We start from the raw sequence: 6,018 nt of genomic DNA, 5'->3' as shown, positions 1-6,018 counted from the left end.
GTTGGCCACTGTCCTGACCTTCACTATAACACCATCACTGATAACCTGACTAACTCTGACTACCACCACTAGATGGCACTACTAAACCACCACTACCACCACTAGGTGGCACCAGTATCAGTACTACTCATGATGGAGAGCTCAACCTGTGGGGGTCATGGACCACCTGGGAGGATGAGTTCACTCCCAGGTGGCATAGATCACATTCCTTAGATGTGATCTATGTCACCATCCAGGGCCGAATTTAGACCTTGGGGGGCCTGGGGCACTTTAGGTTTGGGGGGGGGCCCTCAACATGGAAATTAAATTGAATTACAAATAAGAAATGAACTAAAATGAATGATAAAAAACAGTTTTCGAAAAAAAATAGGTTTCGAAGAAGAAGTCTGATTTCATTTTCTTAATTTTTTTTTTTTTATATTTTATTTATAACATACAATGCATTAACAAAAGCATACAATATGAGAGCATCGACACTGCAATATGCAGTAATATGTCATGCAGCTGATAGGTGAATACTGCCATATACATAATTCATAACTACAAAATATAACTATTCAAGTAATACAAAATAAAGAATCCTCTGACTCCTTCCCAACTGCTAATTTCAATATCCACACACAATAATTACATACCGCAAAAATGCAAGCAGTATAACCCCCCCCCCCTATTTACCCCAGCTCACCAAAATGTACAGCATTTCACCGTTGTTTATGTAACTTATAAACTAACCATACTAAATTAAACTTAAGAACATATTAAATTGAAAACAATAACAACTCTACAGTAGTGAAAACGCCAGCTGCTGTCCTAATATTATTTATATATACATATGTATATATATACATTAGAAACTGACTTAGTTTACAATGGGAGTCAAATCCTAACTTTATTGCTGTCCCATGCAGCATTCTCAGACTTCTACTTTTATACGCTACTACGATAGCCTTCAGCAGAAGGCATTAATTAACAAATTAAATAACTATTAAGAATGCATGAACTCAGCACTCCCATGCACACCCCAATTACACACAATCGTTCTCTCTTGCACTTGTCACTCACCCACGCACATGCACACCAAACCAACATCTTTCGTTTGGCAAGCCCGTTTGGTACCCCCCCGTTTTTTTATCTAATGCTTTACACAACAATCTAACCCACTTCCCCCCCCCCTCACAACTCTAGCAACTCCCCAACAGTTATGGACCTGTAACCCTCAGTGAAAGCTCCCTCCCATCTCCTCCCATAAATTCCCCGATTCCTATTCATTGTCCTACAAAAAATCCTCGCTAAAACTCGTTTCCTCGTCTCCCCATTATCCACCCCTCTCATTCCCCACGATATGTACACGAAATCCACCACGATATAAGCTACTCCCCGTGCCACATTCTCCCCCACCCCCCCTATATCAAGACTCAGCGCTCTCAACACTGACACCCCAGTTCCTCCTATCCTCCTGACCACTTTCCCCAGCCATTCCCTCACACTCCCCAAATAATCGCAAAAGTATACCACGTGATAGGCTGTTTCCAACTCCCCACATAACCCACACCAACCCTCCTCTACCACACGTCTGTTTCTGAGGACTGATCCAGTAGGCAGAATCCCATGTAAAAATTTGAACATGATCTCTCGCACCCTGGGCCCTAACTTTAGTTTACCGAACAGACTCCATATAGCTCCCCATGCATACATCGGGAACAGCCCCTCAACTGGGGCCGTCTCCTCTACCCTCAATATTCGATATAAATCCCTCACCTTTAATTTGTCTGGCTCGCGCGCCCACAAAAGTGCCCTCAACAAAATCTCACACTCCCTCCATTCCCCACCCACATACATTCCCCTCAAAATATCATGTAACCTTTGCATGCATGCCCCCCTCTGTCCCCCTAATCTTTTCCACTCCCACCTGACAAAAATGCATTTCGCCCTCCTTCCCAGGTCCAACAGACCTAAACCTCCCTTCCTCACCGGCAAAGTCACCACCTCCCTCTTCATCCATTCACATCCTGAGCCCCATAAGAACCTAAAAACACTTCTAAGGATACGAGTAATCTCAGCCCTCAGCAATGGAAAAACTGCTGCTACATACCATACCTTACTGTACAGCAATACGTTGATAACAATCGCCCGTTGCAACAATGTCAAGTGATAAGGCCGCAACATCCCCAACCGATGTTCCACGCGTTCCACCATTCTCAACGAATTCGCCTCCCTAGCCTCCCGTATGGTCGCTCTATACAAAATGCCACATATTAATAACTGCCCTTCCTGCCTTCTCACCACATCACAGTCCCAATCAACTCTGTCTCTCCACTCCCCTAGCCCCATGATCTTTGTTTTCTCAACGTTTACCGTCATGCCTGTTGCCCCTCCAAACATGCCAACCACCCCTCCCAACTCTCCCAATCTTGTTCCCTTCCGGACTAGGAGTGTCGTGTCATCCACGTAACCTACCACATGATGCCTAATCAAGCCCTCCCTCGACCCCTCCCCACCACACACTCTGGTCTCAACCAACCTATAAAATGGATCTTGCACACATGCAAATAATAACTGTGATAGCGGGCAACCCTGCCTCAAGCCCCTATCCATGTTCACCACACCTCCCACACGTCCATTGATCTGAATTCTCGCTTTTGCCCCTTTATACAACGTTTCAACCCACCCCACAATCTCATCCCCAAAACCTTGTTTGTTAAGGATCTGTCTTAAACCCTCCCTTTCCACCTGATCATAAGCACCCTGCCAATCAATCGCCACCATACCCCCTCCTTCCTGCGTCCCCTCAAAACTCTCGACAAACCCCTTTAGAATTCCGTGCCCCATGACCATCGACCGTCCTGGCAACCCTAGTTGACCTTTTGAAACTACACGTCCCACTACACATTTTAACCTATTCCCCAAAATCTTCGCGAACAATTTATAGTCCGCACACATGAGAGTAATCGCCCTGTAATCCTTAAGTGTACTCTGCCCCTTACCCTTGGGCACAAGCACTACGACCCCTGTACTTTGCTTCTCGCCCAATTCTCCCCCATCTTTCATTCTATTGAACAGCGTTACTAAAAAACCCCTTAACAGATCCCAATGTTTTAAGTAAAATTCACTTGGTAGTCCATCAATACCTGGTGCTTTGCCTCTGCACATGTCTACAAGCGCTCTCCATATCTCCCCCTCTTCAATCTCACCACCCAAAGCTTCCCTGTCCTTACTCCCCAGAGCTACGGGCTCAACAGCACACACCCCATCAAGATCCTCCCTATTAACTCCTTTACTTTTCCAATAATGCCCATACCACGCATCCGCGAACATACTCATCACCTCCGTTGTTTTTAACACCTGCCCCTCCCTAAACCCTTTCACCTCAGTGTGCACTTCCAAATCTGCTATTGTGGTCGCTGTTCTCCTCTGCTGTTGTCTCCTCAACACACATGCCGATGGCTTGTCCCCCCAAAGCACTTCCTCCACACCCGCCTGCACCCGCACCGCATGAAATCTCTCCTCCTGCACTTCTCTTATCCTGCTCTTCAGATCATCTATTGCCTCTGTTTGGAATACCCCTCCCACTACTCCTTGTTCATGATAGTATCCTATTCTACTTTCCAAATAATTTGTTAATCCATACTTCAGTCGATTTATCCGCTTCCCCTCACCCACGTAAAACCTACGAATCCTCTCCTTGGCCACACTGTCCCACCAACGTACAACATTATCAACCCTTTTTGCCTCCTCACTTAGCTTCCTCCACAGTGAAGCAAACCCCTCCTCCACTTCCTCATCCTCAAGGAGTCGCGTGTTTAATTTCCAGTAGCTTTCAAACCGTTTCACTAACGAGTCCCATGCTACCCCCACCACCACTGCCCTGTGATCTGAATAAATTGCTTCTATAGTGTTAAAAGACTCCACCGAAACCCCTTGCGTTATATAGATCCTATCCAGTCTAGCTGCGTATTCCCTCCTTACATACGTATGTTGCACTTCACCTATTCCACCCCAAAATGCATCTCGTACCCCAATATCTCTACACAGGTCTCGCAACACGTTTGAAAAATATCCCGCCCCCGCTGGCATCACATCAAATCTCCGTATTATACAATTCCAATCTCCCCCAATCAATGCAACCCTGGGCAGTGCTCTCAAGAAATACACCAGATTATCCCTTACAAATGCCGATTTTACCCTCGCATCGTTCTCCGCCGGAGCATACACTCCAACAAAGGACACGCGTTCACGCATCCACCACCCGTCCACTCTCATTATTCTTCCCTCACCCCCCCCCTCAAACCTTTGCAAAACAAACGGGCTTGCCTCACGAATTAAAACACCTGCTCCACCTTTTAAACGTGTCGTTGGAGTTACAAAAGCCCTATATCCATCCACCTCCAGCAATTTTCCTATTTTCAAGTTATGCTCTTGTATAAAGGCAACATCTACCTTGTAACGATACAGCAATCCTCGCAACCATACACACTTACCACTTTTACATAAACCATTAACATTAATTGTCATACACCTTAGGCCTGCTTACGTTTTCCACCCACCTTTCCCCACCACATTTTTCCGCTGTCCAGTAACCTCATACACACCGTCCTTGACACTCACCCCATCCCCTCCACTCCTAACCCCTTGCTGGCGTTTCTTCTTCTCTGTGCCTCTACACACACCTTCAATCCCCGCCTTTTTCCCTGGTCTTTGTGCTGGAGTGAGGACGTCATCCGAGTCAGACGTGACAGCTGCCCGCTTCCTCGACACTTCCTCTTCCGCCATGCTAGTCTCCTGACCTTCCTCATTGTGCACCTCCACCTCTATCACCTCATTCCCCTTCTCACTACTTGGCCAAGCCGACATTACATTCCTTTCTTCAGACCCGCATGCTTCCCCTTGTCCCTGTACCTGGTCTCCCGTCGTTACCTCTGTCAAGGCTTCCTCCGATTTAGGGAACATCTCCTGCAAAACTGTCTCAAGCACGACGTCAATTTCTACGTCATTTGGTACGTCCTTTTCCGCCTCGTGGATCACATCCTCAGCAGACGCACTCAATTGCTGCACTGCACCCTCATGCTCCACCTCACGTTGCATTTCCTCCACTTCCTCACTCCACAACCGACCACGCCTACGTCCATCCTGGCGGTTCTGATCTGTCACTGTAGGTCCTCGCCTCGGAATGTCACTTCTTGGTATTCCCTGGCCAGTCCTCCGCCGCACACATTCAGCCGCTATGTGATCATAACCATCACACAGTCTACAAGTTCTACGTTGGCCAGCGTAAGTTACGAGTATTTGTGTCCTAAATTCATCTAAGAACACATACGAAGGTATAGGTTGCCTCAGAGTCATCTTTAGGTTAAAACTACCTTCCGGATAACCCACATAAGCCCCTGCCGTCCACTTGCCTTGTTGAGCTACGTGTACAGTTCCAAACTTCCCGAACACACTACGTAGGTCAGCTTCATTTGCCTCGAAAGGCACATTACGTAACTTTACATACGTAAATTGACTCGAAACATCGACCATCTTTACCAGGATGCCCTCGTTAACCTCGATAGCAACATCCTGATATTGAGCAAGTAGATCCTCATACACGTGTGATGACAGCAGTTTCACGAACATTCGGTAGTTTCCATTTAAGGCTACACCGTAAAGGTCGCAATCCTCAATCCCATATGTCTCTCGAATAATCAGAGGCAACAACGTCAACGCCGAATCTTGATTGATTGTACCTCTCAGTAATTCTATGCCGACAGTGTTAATTCTGCGTCTCACCCCAACCACCATTGTGACAGCCTGGCTAGCACTTGCGCCTGTCAGAGAGGAGTAGCAAAACGTCCACCCTCACCGGCAGCTGGGCGAGGAATGATTTTCTTAATTTTATTGACTTTAAGAATAAGTGACGATAATTTTCAGTTTGGAGTATATTCCATCTACACTATATAATAATTACCGATGTGTATTTATTTATATCTTTGGTGTCAAACTTACGGTATCTATGGTGGTAGCTGACCAAAAGTACACATG

Source organism: Cherax quadricarinatus, chromosome 85, assembly GCF_038502225.1.
Source record: "Cherax quadricarinatus isolate ZL_2023a chromosome 85, ASM3850222v1, whole genome shotgun sequence".
Taxonomy (NCBI): domain Eukaryota; kingdom Metazoa; phylum Arthropoda; class Malacostraca; order Decapoda; family Parastacidae; genus Cherax; species Cherax quadricarinatus.
Note: the sequence above shows the minus strand (reverse complement) of the source record.